Here is a 16,519-nt window from a genome sequence, read left to right as displayed (position 1 = left end):
TTCTGGAACAAGATAAAATCTAGTCTGGGAATGGGAGGTGGCTCAAGTTCTGGTTCGGGCGGTCATGTCTGTATGAAGTGTGGTAGACCACACAAAGGAATCTGCCGGGCTGGGACGAACACATGCTTCAGATGTGGGCAAGAGGGACACATGGTTCGGGAGTGTCCTAGAGCAGTTTCAGGAGCACAGTCTCAGCAGACGGGTTCTGGTAATGCAGCCCAACTAGTAGCTCCAGCCATGACTCAGGCAAGTGGCAGAGGCAGAGGGAGAGGAGCAGCCTCTTCTTCAGGTTCCCGGGGTGAAGGTCCATCAGCTCCAGCACGGATCTTCACCATGACACAGCAGGAGGCGAACACATCTAACACCGTGGTGGCAGGTAATCTCATCATTGGCTGTTCTGATGTGTATGCATTAATGGACCCTGGTGCATCTCATTCTTTTGTGGCTCCGAGAGTAGTTGAGAGGTTGGGTTTGATGGTCTCTGGGTTAGAGTGTCCCCTATGGGTCAGTGGACCCAAGTGTGACCCATCAGTGGCAGAGTCAGTCTGCCGGTTTAGTCCAGTGTTTATAGAGGATAGATGCCTGCCAGCTGACCTTGTGGTTCTAGATTTGACAGATTTTGATGTCATTCTAGGGATGGACTGGTTATCTACCCATGGTGCTACCTTGGACTGCAGGGACAAGGTGGTCAAGTTCAGATGTCAGGATGGGTCAGAGGTTGTCTTCAGAGGAGACAGGGGGAGTACACCCAGAGGTTTGATATCAGCCCTACAGGCTCGTAGGCTGCTCAGGAGGGGTTGTCAGGGTTTTCTACCACATGTGAGAGAGGTCGATAGTCAGGTCAAGGAGCCCGCCTCAGTGCCAGTAGTCAGAGAGTTCTTAGATGTCTTCCCAGATGAGCTGCCAGGTTTACCACCTGCTAGGGAGATAGAGTTTGAAATTGAGTTGATGCCTGGAACTAGACCGATCTCTATCCCTCCCTATAGGATGGCACCCGCGGAATTGAAAGAGCTTAAGGAACAGTTACAAGAGTTGGTAGATAGAGGCTTCATCCAACCGAGTACCTCACCTTGGAGTGCTCCAGTACTATTTGTGAAAAAGAAGGATGGATCCCTCAGACTTTGTATCGACTACAGGCAGTTGAACAAGGTCACTACCAAGAATAAGTACCCGTTGCCAAGGATCGACGATCTATTCGACCAGCTAGCAGAAGCAGGTTGTTTCTCCAAGATAGATCTGAGATCGGGGTACCACCAGTTGAGGATAAGGGAAGAGGATGTGTCGAAGACAGCCTTCAGGACCATATATGGGCATTATGAGTTCCTGGTAATGCCGTTCGGGTTGACCAACGCCCCTGCAGCATTCATGGATCTCATGAACAGAGTGTTTAGCCAGTACCTGGATCACTTTGTTATTGTCTTCATAGATGATATCTTAGTGTATTCCAGGAATGCAGAAGAGCATGCCCATCATCTGAGGTTGGTTTTGCAGACCTTGAGGGAACATGGCTTGTATGCCAAGTTCTCCAAATGTGAGTTCTGGCTGAGGAGCATTTCATTCTTGGGACACGTGGTGTCAGAAAATGGAATCGAGGTAGACCCCAAGAAAGTGGAAGCCGTAGCTAACTGGCCTAGACCCACTACAGTGACAGAGATCAAGAGCTTCTTGGGTTTAGCAGGTTACTATAGGAGGTTCGTTCAGAACTTCTCTAAGGTTGCAGCTCCCATGACTAGACTAACTAAGAAGAACCAGAGATTTGTGTGGACCGACCAGTGTGAAGAGAGCTTTGAGGAGCTCAAGAAGAGGTTGACTTCAGCACCAGTGTTAGCGCTGCCAACGAGTAATGAAGACTTCTCAGTGTTTTGTGATGCGTCTCGTGTGGGACTGGGTTGTGTGCTAATGCAGAATGAAAGGGTGATTGCTTATGCTTCTAGGCAGCTGAAGAAGCACGAGTTGAATTACCCTACACATGATCTAGATATGGCAGCGATAATCTTTGCACTCAAGATGTGGAGGCATTACCTTTATGGGGTTAAATGTGAGATCTTCACCGATCATAAGAGCCTGCAGTACATCTTGAGTCAAAGGGATCTGAATTTGAGGCAGAGAAGATGGGTAGAACTGCTCAGTGATTACGATTGCAAGATTCAGTACCATCCGGGTAAGGCGAATGTTGTGGCGGACGCCTTAAGCCGGAAATCACTTGGCAGTTTGTCCCATATTGCAGCAGAGAGGAGGCCAGTAGTGAGGGAGTTCTTCGAGCTAATGAATGAAGGTCTACAGTTGGAGTTGTCTGGTACAGGTGCTTTGATTGCTCAGATGAGAGTGGCACCCGTGTTTCTGGAGCAGGTGGCTCAGAAACAGCATGAGGACCTAGAGTTAGTGAAGATTGCCAGGACTGTTCAGTCAGGCAAGGATAGTGAGTTCAGATTCGACAGCAAGGGGATCCTCCGCTATGGGAGCAGACTTTGTATACCAGATGACATAGGGCTGAAGGGAGACATTATGAGAGAGGCTCATAATGCCAGATACAGCGTTCACCTTGGGGCCACCAAGATGTATCAAGATCTGAAGAAGGTTTATTGGTGGCCAGCTATGAAGAGAGAAGTGGCACAGTTCGTGCCAGCCTGTGAAGTATGTCAGAGGGTGAAGCTGGAACATCATAAGCCGGCTGGAATGCTTAACCCACTACCTATTCCACAGTGGAAATGGGAGAATATAGCTATGGACTTCGTGGTGGGGTTACCGGCAGCGTCCAACAGATTAGACTCCATATGGGTGATTGTGGACAGACTCACCAAATCTGCTCACTTCATCCCTGTCAGGAGTGGCTATTCTATGGATAAGTTGGCACAGGTGTATGTTAAGGAGGTTGTCAGGCTGCATGGGGTTCCTGTTTCAATAGTGTCTGATCGAGGGCCCCAGTTCACCTCCAGGTTTTGGCGGAGTATGCAAAATTCCATGGGTACCAGGTTGGATTTTAGCACTGCTTTCCATCCACAGACGAACGGACAGTCAGAGAGGACCATCCAGACAATAGAGGATATGCTCAGAATGTGTGTGCTGGACTTTGGCGGTTCTTGGAGGCAGCATCTACCTTTAGTAGAGTTTGCCTACAATAACAGTCATCATGCTAGCATAGGGATGGCTCCATATGAAGCTTTATATGGAAGGAAGTGCAGATCGCCTGTCTGCTGGGAAGAAGTTGGAGAAAAGGCCTTGGCAGGGCCTGAACTAGTAGAGATCACCAGCAGGGTGGTGCCCATAATCAGAGAGAGGATCAAGACTGCTTCGAGCAGGCAGAAGAGTTATGCAGATGTCCGCAGAAGATAAGTAGAGTTTCAGGAGGGGGATTTGGTATTGCTCAAAGTGTCTCCAATGAAAGGGGTGATTCGGTACGGGAGGAAAGGTAAGCTGGCTCCACGGTACATCGAACCCTTTGAAATCTTGCAAAAGATTGGGAATGTATCGTACAAGCTGGACTTGCTTGCTTCAATGGAGAGAATCCATCCGGTTTTCCATGTTTCTATATTAAGAAAGTTCATGTCAGATCCGAGCAAGGTTCTTAGTGAGCCTGATGTGGAGATCCAAGAAGATCTCACCTATGTTGAGCAGCCAGTACGGATCCTAGACACCCAGATTAGGAAGTTGAGAAACAAGGAAATCCCGATGGTGAAAGTCCTTTGGAATCACCACAACATAGAGGAGTGTACCTGGGAGACACGGGAGTCCATGCTCCGGCAATATCCTCATCTCTTCTAAGGTAAGTTTTATGTGTTTTGTATGCTTGGTCATGTTTTATGCTTTGTATGTTCATGTCTTATGCTATGCCATGTTTGTTGGTGAACATTCGGGGACGAATGTTCTTAAGGGGGGAGAATGTAATACCCGGCTAGACTCCGGTATCGGAATCCCTACCGTCCGGTGGGATCTCGGATGTCGGAAACCTCTAGAAGGGTAAGTCATGTTTTTATGAAATGTTTTAATGTATTTTATGTTTTAAGTCAATAAGGAAATTGAGTTTTGAATGAAAAAGACCAAGGAGACATTTCCAGGTTCAGCCGCCGAACCTCAAGTTCGGCCGCCAAACGTGGGATGGTTTAGGGGGGCATGTTAGGCTTCCGTAAGTCTCAAAGGTTCAGCCGTCGAACCTCATGTTCGGCCGCCGAACTTGCATGAGATGTGGGGGCACGTTCGCCTGCCGAAAGGTGGTCTGCTAGCCCTATATAAGAGCTCCATGGCCGAAACGGGCGAGCCCATTTTCGGCCACGGTGAGTTCATGCTCTCCTATGGTTCGTTTTTGATGTTTTTCCTCCGATCTTTCATGTTTTAACAAGCTTTATGTCGATTTGAAGAGATTTGAGAAAAAAGAGCAAGTTTTGGAAACTTGGAGATCAAAGAGCGGATCTCTCCCATCTCCGAGTTGGATCGTCTCTCCTCTCGTTCTACAAGAGGTAAGAGTAGATCCATAGTTCCTTTTACGTTTTAAGTAAGTTTTATGAAGTTTCTTGGGGTAGAAATGCATGTGTAGGCTTATGTTGAGATTTTGGTTAAATGTTATGTTTATGAGCAATGTTGGTTGTTTGATGTGTTGTAGTTGGGGTTTAGGATAGTTTGAAGCCCCTAGGAGCTTGTATGCTTGAGTATGCATGTTGTAGAATAGGAAAATGCATGTTTGGATGTGTTGGGAGGCATTTGTGCATGTTGAGCTGAGTTTCTGCCCTTTTGGGAGAAACCAGGTTCGGCAGCCGAAGGCCCTTTCGGCCGCCGAACCTACCTGTGGTAGCATGAATCGGCTGTCGAACCCTGCCCCCGAAAGTGGACTTTCGGCTCTGGAAGGGAGTTTCGGCCGCCGAAGGTGCCGCCGAACATGCATGAGTTTCGTCTCTGGAGGGAACCTTCGGCCACCGAAAGTGCCGCCGAAGGTGCATGACTTTCGGCTCTGGAGGGCCTTTCGGCCGCCGAACCTGCTGCCGAAAGTGCCCTGTTTAGCCCTCCTTTGCATGAATTCCTTGATTTTTTTGAGGTGTTTTAGGGGGTTTTGGGGGATGTTTTAGAGTTATGTTTATGTATGTTTGGTCCCTCATCTGAGTCCACCTGTGTAGGTTCGGACCCGAGGAACCGAGGAGGTCAGCAGTGCTAGCTGCTTCAGAGTCCTTAGAGCATCAGCCAGAGGTGAGTGGAATAGAACTATGCTTTAAAATTTAATAAAATGTTTAGCATGATCCATGCATCATAAATGCTATGTTTACGTAGGTTGTATTGCATTAGTAATCACGAATATGATGCATTGCATTTTTATTGTTGATGTGGATGGATGTTGAATAACCCACTAGCTCTCAGTATGTAACATATGAAGTCCAGGGCTGCCCATGCCACGCGTCCTGGCACCATGTCATGAAGTCCCGGGCTGCCCATGCCACGCATTCGGGCAATTACATTATTGTTTATGGAAATGAGAGTTATTGGCGACAAGTCCGTCCTTGATGTGAAATGTCTGTGCTATGATGCATTCCATGAAAGCATGAATAATTAAAATGTTTTATGGTTCTACTCACGGGGTTTTTTAGCTCACCCCGTTCCCTTAACCCCCAGGTTTGCAGGTACAGGATAAAGCAGGAGGTCGGATAGAGTAAAGTTTTGGTTATGTAATAGGTAGTAGTGGACATGATGGATGTTGTAATGTAATGTTGAGTTATGTAATGTAATGACGGTATTGAGGTTTAGAAGTGTGCTTGACCCTAGCTGTGTAATCTCTTTATGAATGCATGATCTTTTATTGATGTTTATGTTTTACCAAACTTAATGCATGATTATGGCACCCCATTGGAGCATTGATGAGGACTCCATGGTGGGGTTAATGTTAATGTCTATGTTAATGCATGCACAGGTTGAGTTTGGTTCAGGAATGAAAAGAAAAGTTTTAATTTTTATGTATATTGTTGATCATGTATGGGATTAAACAGGTTCACAGGATGCATGTTAGGCTTGCTACGGGTCCCGGCGGCCTTAAGCCGATCTGGATCCTAGCGCCGGTAGCTGTCCGATTTCCGGGCTGTTACACCTGGTTCCTCGGATTCGAACCTACACAGGTGGACTCAAATGAGGGACCAAACATACATGAACATGACTCTAAAATACTCCCCAAAAAACCCCCTAAAATACCTTAAAACAATCATAGAAATCATGTAAAGGAAGGCTGAACAGGGCACTTTTGGCGGCAGATTCGGCGGTCGAAAGTCCTTCCAAAGCCGAAACTCATGCACCTTCGGCGGCACTTTCGGCCGCCGAAGGTTCCTTCCAGATTCAAAACTCATGCATGTTAGGCGGCACCTTCGACGGCCGAAACTCCCTTCCAGAGCCAAAAGCCCACTTTCGGGGGCAGGGTTCGGCAGCCAAAAGTTTGCCTCCACAGGCAGGTTCGATGGCCGAAAGTCCTTCGGCTGCCGAACCTGAGTTCTTCCAAAGGGCAGAACTCAGCCTCCTCATGCACATTTTGCCTCCCAAAACATTCAAACATGCATTTAGCTATTCTACAACATGCATACACATACCACCAAGCATATAGGGGTCTTAAACTATCCTAAACCCCAACACAAACACAAATATCAACTCAAATAACACATATTGTCCATTAACTCAACATTAACCTAAACATGCATTTCTACCCCTTAACCCCTCAAAACTTACTTAAAACATACAAGAAGGGTAGGATCTAAACTTACCTCTTGAAGATCGAGAGGAGAGACGATCCTAACTTGGAGATGGGAGGAATCTAGCTCCTTGGGTCTCCAAGCTCCAAAACTCCGTTTTTAATTCAAAAATCTTCAAAATAAGATGAAAGCTTGTCAAAACTTGAAAGATTTAAAGGAAATCATTGAAACTAACCATGGGAGGGCATGGACTCACCGTTGGCCGAAAATAGGGGAAAAAGCTCGCCCATTTTCGGCCATGGGGCCTTTTATAGGTGGCTGGCCAGGCCACCTTCGGAAGCCGAAAGTGACTCCAAAACTCATGCATGTTCGGCGGCCGAACATGAGGTTCGACGGCCGAATCTGGATTTCCCTCTATGGTCTTTTTCATTCAAAACTCAATTTTTTTCTTACTTAAAATCATAAAATACATGAAAACATTTTATAAAAACATGTTTTTACCCTTCTAGAGGTTTCTGACATCCAAGATTCCACCGGACGGTAGAAATTCCGATATCGGAGTCTAGCCGAGTACTACAATCTCCCCCCTTAAGAACATTCGTCCCCGAATGTTCACCAAACCAGCATACATAGCATAAAACATAAACATACATACAAAACACATAACACTCACCTTAGAAGAGATAAGGATATTGCTGGAGCATGGACTCCCGTGTCTCCCAGGTACATCTTCCATGTTGTGGTGATTCCAAAGGACTTTCACCATCGGGATTTCCTTGTTCCTTAGCTTTCTGATCTGGGTGTCTAGGATCCGTACTGGCTGCTCAACATAGGTGAGATCTTCTAGGATCTCCACATCAGGCTCACTAAGAACCTTGCCCGGATCTGACACGAACTTCCGTAACATGGAAACATGAAAAACTTAATGGATTCTCTCCATGGAAGCAGGCAAGTCCAGCTTGTACGATACATTCCCAATCTTTTGCAAGATTTCAAAGGGTTCGATGTACCGTGGAGCTAACTTACCCTTCTTCCCAAACCGAATCACCCCTTTCATAAGAGACATCTTGAGCAATACCAAATCCCCCTCCTGAAACTCTACTTGCCTTCTGCGGATATCTGCATAACTCTTTTGCCTGCTCACAGCAGTTCTGATTCTTTCTCTGATAATGGGTACTACTCTGCTGGTGATCTCTACTAGCTCAGGCCCTGCTAAGGCCCTTTCTCCAACTTCCTCCCAACAGACAGGTGACCTGCACTTCCTTCTATACAAAGCTTCATATGGAGCTGACAGGAGCGGTTGTCGAAGCCGGTCAAAAATAACCTTCTTGGTTACCTACAATTTACAACTGTAGACAGTGGTGAAGGATCGTATCCACAGAGAATTGAATATTTATTTATTTATCTCAATCAAGACCAATAGAACTAATTGAAAGCACAAGTGAAAGCAAGTAATCAAAGAGAAAGAGAAACAAGTGCAAGGAAAGTAAAAAGGGGGGTTTTGAGATGATTTGATTCAACTAACAACTATTGAAAGCAATTAAAATAGCAAGTAATCTAAAATAAGAGAGAAATCAATATGAGAAAAGTCTAGTTGAAGATATGGATCCACTTTGGTTGTTTGGGTTGATCATTGAAACATGGTTATCTTGATTGATTCAATAGGTTGGTTATGGGGGTGGAAGACGCTTCTCACCACCATGTCTTTCCTTATGAACAAATTGATTAGGGAACGTCCTCTAATCAATTACTAATCAACAAATTGCCAAGGAATGTCCTTGGGCCATAGGCATCAAAACAATTGCCAATTGCATGAAGAACAAGAAAGATCCAAACCCTAACTACTCAAACGCATGAGATGATGTTAGATCATGCAATTTCTTGGGTTTTTACACCAAGTGTTCTATGGACAGAATATTTCCAGCAATTACGGACTAACAAATATCCTAATCCAACAATCAATTAACTTTGCAATCAAGAATCAAGTGGCCAATTTGATCAAAACAACAAAGCAATCTTGGAATCAAAGCACAATTGCATGAATATTGAATAAAATCAAAGACAATAGTTTCTGTTTAGATCTCACAACCCTTTAAACAACCTTGGTTTCAACCAAACTTCAACTAGAAAGAGGGTTTCAGCCACTCATGGCTGAACCAAACAGAAAATAAAAGAAAAGAAAGCAAAAGATGAAGAACTAAGGTGGAGAGAGAGGCTTGGAGTCTTGCCGATTTTTGGGAGGATGAAAAAGTTGTCTTCTTGTCTTCTTGAAGCCTTTAAATAGATCTTGAGAGGCTGCCTAGGATTTCATGGAAGTCCAGGAGACTTTTAGAGGCTGTCCAAAGTGTCCTTGGTGTTGCATGTGCCTTCTTTGTGCATGTATGAAGGCAAAAACGAGTTGCATGTGATGGAAGGCAAGTGGGGGCACTTTGGTCTTTTCCTATCTATCCAAGATCCTCAAGATGTTGTACATTAAGTCCAAGAGATTGCCCATGCACTAATGAGGAAGGTGGAGCCTTCTTTGGAAACTTGAATGAAGTGGAAAACATGTGATCTTTGGATTTGGCTTCCTTAATAAGCTTGATCTTGAGATCCAATATTTGAATGTGAATCTTGAAGATTTGGATCTCAAGATATTTCCCTTATTTGGCTCTTAAAATATGGCAACTTGGGATATGGCTTCCTGAACAAGGAAAGAGTGCAATAGAGCGCATTTTCGGCTGCCTAAATTGAGTTTCGGAGGCTGGACTTTCGGTTCTGGTCTGAAGGTTCGGGGGCCGAAGGTGGGAGTTCGGCGGCCGAAGGTCCCGCCGAAGGTGGGGCAGTTTCGTCTCTGGACAAGGCTTTCGGCCGCCGAAGATGCTGCCGAAGGTGGCTTTTCCAGATTTTGCACTTTTGAGCGTTTTTAAGAGCATTTTCTCTTGAATGTCCCTTTTCACCTAGTATCTACAAAACATGATTAAAACCACAAAATTAGGTAGAAAAGATGTAAATAGACATCAAGAATATCATGATAATATGGGCTAATTTATGCTCTATCAAATACCCCCACACTTAAGCTTTTGCTTGTCCTCAAGCAAATAAACATAGTCAAATAAGTTTCCCTTGCTCTAGATCCTTATTACCACTTAAGCTCATACTCAAGACACCTATTTTGAATCATTGCAGTGAAGAATATATGCATGAAGATTACTTACCTCCTTTCTTTGTTTCCCTTTGCTTACCATGGCTAGGATTTGTTTTCCTCAAGAGAGACATGTACATTATGTTAAGACTTTTTCTAGCTTTTGGATTGACTTGCCCTTACCTTGAAGTACTTTATTCAGGCTTTTTGCACTTTGATTTTGCTTGAAAAGATCACCAACCTTTTGACGTGAAGGTACATATTTGTGATACCCACCCCCAGTTACTCAGTTGATCACCTTTCTAAGTGGCTACTAGCTCTTTTCATAGTCTTTTTGACCATTGGAATATTTTCTTGTTTTGTGCTTTTGAGGGCTTTGCCTTTGCTGAATTTTCTTTCTCTCAATGATTTGGGCAAATCAACACTAATTGCTAAATCAAGTCACATTAAGTTCATTCACACAATTTTAATTTATTCTCAATCAATTGAGGGTCATCAATACATTTTTCACCATGGCAAACTCAAAGATTCAATTCAAAAGGCAATTCTCAAACATGAATACAACCCACTGCAATTAATTCAACATAAGTTTAAAGAGTTTTCACATTAATGGGGTCATGAAAAGAAAAACTCATTCAACATAGTTCATCAGTTTGAGTAGAGCAAAACAAAAAGGAGAAGAAGGTTATGGTTGTGTGTGTTTTATTGAAAGCAAAAACAAATTAAAATTTAACTGTGGCTAATTAGCTTAGAACTTGAAAGGAAAAAGAAAAAATTTTGCAATCTGAAAGCATGAGAAATCGCAGAAAAGAAGGGGAGAAGAAGAAGGAAAAGAAGAAGAAGAAGAAAGAAGCTATATGCACCCCCACACTTAAATTATGCATTGTCCTCAATGTAAAAGAAGAGAGAAGAGGAGAGGAGAAGAAGGGAGAAGAGAACAAAAGAAACTGAGTACTTCCCTGAGGTGTGGTGTGCTTGGCATGATCCTCTAGGCAGAGTGAGTGACGAACAGATGTTCATCTGGGAACTCTTCTTTGACTGGGCGTGGTGTAGAACTATATGGAAGTCGGCTGAGGTGGTCTGCCACAAGGTTTTCTTTACCCTTCTTATCTCTTATCTCAAGATCAAATTCTTGTAGAAGTAGAATCCACCTAATGAGCCTTGGTTTTGCTTCTTTTTTCTTGATCAAATACCGCAAGGCTGCATGGTCAGAATAGACAATGACTTTGGTTCCCAAAAGATATGGTCTGAATTTTTCCAAAGCAAATACAACTGCCAAGAGTTCTTTTTCAATTGTTGTATAGTTGCTTTGTGTAGAATCCAATGTGCGAGAGGCATAGTGAATGACATGGGGGAAGTTTCCCACACGTTGCCCCAAGACTGCTCCTACTGCATAATTGCTTGCATCACACATGATTTCAAATGGCAAGTTCCAATCAGGCCCTTGAATAATTGGGGCAGTCACAAGCAATTCTTTAATCAAATCAAATGCCTTTTTGCAATCTACATCAAAATCAAATGTTACATCTTGTTGGAGCAATCTGCATAATGGCAAAGTGATTTTTGAGAAATCCTTGATGAATCTTCTATAGAATCCTGCGTGGCCAAGGAATGATCGAATATCTTTAACGTTTGTGGGGTAAGGTAGATTTTTTATGGTATCCACCTTAGCTTTGTCCACTTCAATGCCCTTAGCTGAAACAACATGTCCTAAGACCATACCTTGATTAACCATAAAATGACATTTTTCATAATTAAGCACAAGGTTAGTCTCAATGCATCTTTGCAAGATCTTTTCTAAATTGGTAAGGCATTCATCAAAAGAATTTCCATGAACAGTGAAGTCATCCATAAATACCTCAATTGTCTTACCCACATAGTCAGAAAATATGCTCATCATGCATCGTTGAAAAGTGGCAAGTGCATTGCATAGTCCAAATGGCATTCTTCTAAAGGCAAAAGTGCCAAAAGGACAAGTAAAGGTAGTCTTCTCTTGGTCCTCTGGAGCAACTGGGATTTGGTAAAAACCTGAATAACCATCAAGACAACAATAGTGAGATTTACCTGCAAGCCTTTCTAGCATCTGATCAATGAAAGGTAGTGGGAAGTGGTCCTTCCTTGTTGCAGCATTAAGCTTCCTATAGTCCATGCATACCCTCCATCCATTCTGGACTCTAGTGGGGACAAGTTCCCCTTCAGCATTTGGAATAATGGTAATTCCAGTTTTCTTTGGAACTACATGTACAGGGCTCACCCATTTGCTATCAGAGATTGGGTATATGATGCCTGCATCAAGGAGCTTGACTATCTCTTTTTTCACTACCTCCATCATAGGTGGGTTTAGTCTTCTTTGAGCATCTCTGACTGGCTTGCACTCATCCTCCATGTGAATTCTATGCATGCAGGTGGAGGGAGAAATACCCTTTATGTCATCAATAGTCCATCCTATGGCTCCTTTGTGTTTCTGTAGTACTTTCAAAAGGCTTGCTTCTTCTTGTTGGCTCAATTCATTGGACACTATTACTGGTAGTGTCTTGTTTGCTCCCAAATACATGTATTTCAGATGGTCTGGAAGAAGTTTTAGATCTGGAGGTTGTTGCAAAGATGGATTAGAAGAGCTTGCTTGCAATGGGGGCTGCTGGGAGAGGTTCGGCGGCCGAAAAGGTGCTGGGTTCGGCGGCCGAAGTTCTTCAGTTTGCGGAATGAGCTTTGGCGATGGATTCGGCTTCCGCAAGTTAGTGTGGTTCGGCGGCCGAAGGATGTTCGGTGGCCAAAGAATGTCTTCTTTCCGCGCAATGTCTTGCTCAAGTGGTGCGACAGAAGGTGGTGTCTGAATGGCAGTGGAGTTTGGCGGCCGAAAGTGGGCTAAGTTCGGCGGCCGAAGATCTTCTGTCTGCTTGATCTCAACTTGCTGAATGCTGCAGATTGTTTCTTTTAGTGTATGGTTTATGTTATGTTATGAGTATGCACAGGTTGACCTTGGTTTATGGAAAGGAAAAGTTTACAGGTTTATGAGTATGTATGATCATGTATGGGATTTGACAGGTTCACAAGTTATATGTCAGGCTTGCTACGGGTCCCGGCGGCCTTAAGCCGATCTGGATCCTAGCACCGATAGCGGTCCGATTTTCGGGTCGTTATATCAACGTTCATCCACATCAATAACATAATATGCAATGCAACATATTCATGAATTCTAATGCAAACAACCTAATATATCTCATGGTATTCATGTCATGCTAAAACTTTCATTATTTGCTTTGAAACATAAAGAGTCATTCTATTCACCTTAGGCTAGCTCTGAAAAGACACTGAAGCAGCTGTCTCACTGCTGGGGTACCTGGTTCCTCGGGTCCGAACCTACACAGGTGGACTCAAATGAGGGACCAAACATACATGAACATGACTCTAAAATACTCCCTAAAAAACCCCCTAAAACACCTTAAAACAATCATAGAAATCATGCAAAGGAAGGCTGAACAGGGCACTTTCGACGGCAGGTTCGGCGGCCGAAAGTCCCTCCAAAGCCGAAAGTCATGCACCTTCGGCGGCACTTTCGGCCGCCGAAGGTTCCTTCTAGATCTGAAACTTGTGCATGTTCAGCGGCACTTTCGGTGGCCGAAACTCCCTTCCAGAGCCGAAAGTCCACTTTTGGGGGCAGGGTTCGGCAGCCAAAAGTTTGCCTCCACAGGCAGGTTCGGTGGCCGAAAGTCCTTCGGCTGCCGAACCTGAGTTCTTCCAAAGGGCAGAACTCAGCCTCCTCATGCCCATTTTGCCTCCCAAACCATTCAAACATGTATTTAGCTATTCTATAACATGCATATACATACCACCAAGCATATAGGGGTCTCAAACTATCCTAAACCCCAACACAAACACAAATATCAACTCAAACAACACACATTGTCCATTAACTCAACATTAACCTAAACATGCATTTCTACCCCTTAACCCCTCAAAACTTGCTTAAAACATACAAGAAGGGTAGGATCTAAACTTACTTCTTGAAGATCGAGAGGAGAGATGATCCTAACTTGGAGATGGGAGGAATCTAGCTCTGTAACGACCCAAAAACCGGACCGCTACCGGCGCTAGGATCCAGATCGGCTTAAGGCCACCGGGACCCGTAGCAAGCCTGACATATCACCTGAGAACCTGTCAAATCCCATACATGATCATACATACTCAAAAACCTGTAAACTTTTTCTTTCCATAAACCAAGCTCAACCTGTATATATACTCATAACATGACATAACCCACACACTGGAGCTCTCATCAAATGCTCCAATGGGGTAACTCAACATGCATACATTAAACTTGGTTGAACATAAACATCATAAAAACATTCTATAGATCATGTATCAAAGGGATAACCATATACATAGGGTCAAGCACAACCTCTAATCCTCAATATCATTAGTACATATCATGACTACACAAGACATTACATTACAATTTCATCATGTCCACAACTTCTAACTATTACATGAAATAAAACTTTACTCTTGCCAACCTCCTGGTCTACCCTGCACCTGCAAACCTGGGGGATAAGGGGAGAGGGGTGAGCTACAAGAGCCTAGTGAGCAGAATAATATAACATTCAATTTATTTTTCATGCTTTCATGAAATGTAACATATCACAAACAATTCACATCAAGGATGAACTTGTCACCAATAGCCCACTACTGAATCCAATAGTGCCAGGGGCATAGTGCAGGCCACATCTGGTCTTTCTCTTATACATAACATATCATAACATATCCAATCATGTCGGGGGCGTAGTGCAGGCCACTTCTAGTCTTTCTCTTACATAGTGCCAGGGGCGTAGTGCAGGCCACATCTGGTCTTTCCACATCATATCATAACGTAGTGCGGCTAAGGATCATCCAACATTCATCCACATCAACAACATATTATGCAATGCAACATATTCGTGATTTCTAATGCAAACAACCTACAATATCACATGGCATCCATGATGCATGATTCATGCTAAGATTTTTATTTATTAAAAGATAAGAGTTTATTCTACTCACCTCAACTAGCTCTGACAATGACTGAGGCAGCTAACTCACTGCTGAGGTCCTCGGTTCCTTGGGTCCGAACCTACACAGGTGGACTCAAATGAGGGACCAAACATACTAGAACATGACTCTAAAAATACTCCCCAAAAACCCCTTAAAACACCTCAAAACATCCATGGAGAGCATGCAAAGGAAGGCTGAACAGGGCACTTTCGGCGGCAGGTTCGGCGGCCAAAAGAACCTCCAGAGCCGAAAGTTAGGCAGGTTCGGCGGCACCTTCGGCGGCCAAAACTCCCAGACAGAGACGAAACTCATGCATGTTCGGTGGCACTTTCGGCGGTCGAAACTGCCCTCCAGAGATGAAAGTCCTCTTTTGGGGGTAGGCTTCGGCAGCCGAAGGCTGCCTCCACAAGCGGGTTCGGCGGCCGAAAGTTCCTTCGGCGGCCGAACTTGAGTTTCTCCAAAGTGGCAGAAACTCAGCTCCAACATGCACAAACGCCTCCCAAACCTTTCAAACATGCATAAACCTATTCTACAATACTCCCAATCATACACAAACAAGCATACAAGTTCATAGAGGTCTCAACTAGCCTAAACCCCAACTACAACACATTATACATACCCACATTGCTCATAACCACACATTAAACCCATAAACTCAAAACAACCTAAACATGCATTTCTACTCCATAAACTTGCATAAAACTTGTTTAAAACATATAGTGAGCTCAAGATCGGCCCTTACCTCTTGAAGATTGAGAGGAAAATGATCCTAACTCGGAGGTGGGAGAGATTGAGCTTCTTGAACCTTAAAGCTCCAAAACTTGCTTTATACTTGAAAATCTTCAAAACAAAGTGAAAACTTGTGAAAATCGTGAAAGATTTGAAGGAAGAAACTCAAGATCGGTGAGGGACGGCGGAGAGCTCACCTTGGCCAAAAATGGGGAGAAAAACTCGCCCGTTTTTTGCTAAGGGACCCCTTTATAAGTGGCTAGCCAGGCCACATTTTGGAGCCGAATGTGCCTCCGCATGCATTCCATGTTCAGCGGCCGAACATAAGGTTCGGCGGCCAAACCTGGATGTAATACCCGGCTAGATCGGGCATCGGAATTCTTACCGTTCGGTGGAATTCGAGGATGTCGGAGTGGTCTAGAAGGGTAAGAGAATGGTTTGCTAAATGTTTTGAAATGGTTAAAGGTTTTGAATGAGTTTTGGCTTGAATTTTGAAGAGAAAAGACTATGGGGACTTTTGCCATGTTCGGCCGCCGAAGGTAATGTTCGGCCGCCGAAAGTACTATAACTTCGGCTTCCGAAGGTCACGTTCGGCCCCCGAACGTTGCATGGTTTTGCATGCAGGTTTGGCAGGAGAAGGGGAGTCGGCCAGCCCTCTATTTCAGTGCCTCCAGTCGGTGAAATGGATAGGGTTCATTGCCTTTCACTTCCTGAGGTGAGGCCACGTCCTCCATGAGTCACTTGTATAATTTGAGTAAGCATGTAACGATTTTAATGAGTTGTTTTGTGGTTGTGAAGGGTTTGAGTGAAAAAGAGAGGTTTCGTGGGTTGGAAAAAGTGAAGACAAAGTTGGTGCTTAGGTTTGAGTTCAGATCGTTCAGCTTCCTGTAGCAAGAGGTAAGTGAAGATCTTGAGCTCCTTTTGTTGCTTTTATAGAGGTTTTATGGAAGTTTTGGGTAGAGAGATGCATGTTTAGGTTGTTTTT

This window comes from Manihot esculenta, chromosome 6 (assembly GCF_001659605.2).
Source record: "Manihot esculenta cultivar AM560-2 chromosome 6, M.esculenta_v8, whole genome shotgun sequence".
In the NCBI taxonomy this organism is placed as follows: domain Eukaryota; kingdom Viridiplantae; phylum Streptophyta; class Magnoliopsida; order Malpighiales; family Euphorbiaceae; genus Manihot; species Manihot esculenta.
This window is presented reverse-complemented; position numbering follows the sequence as displayed.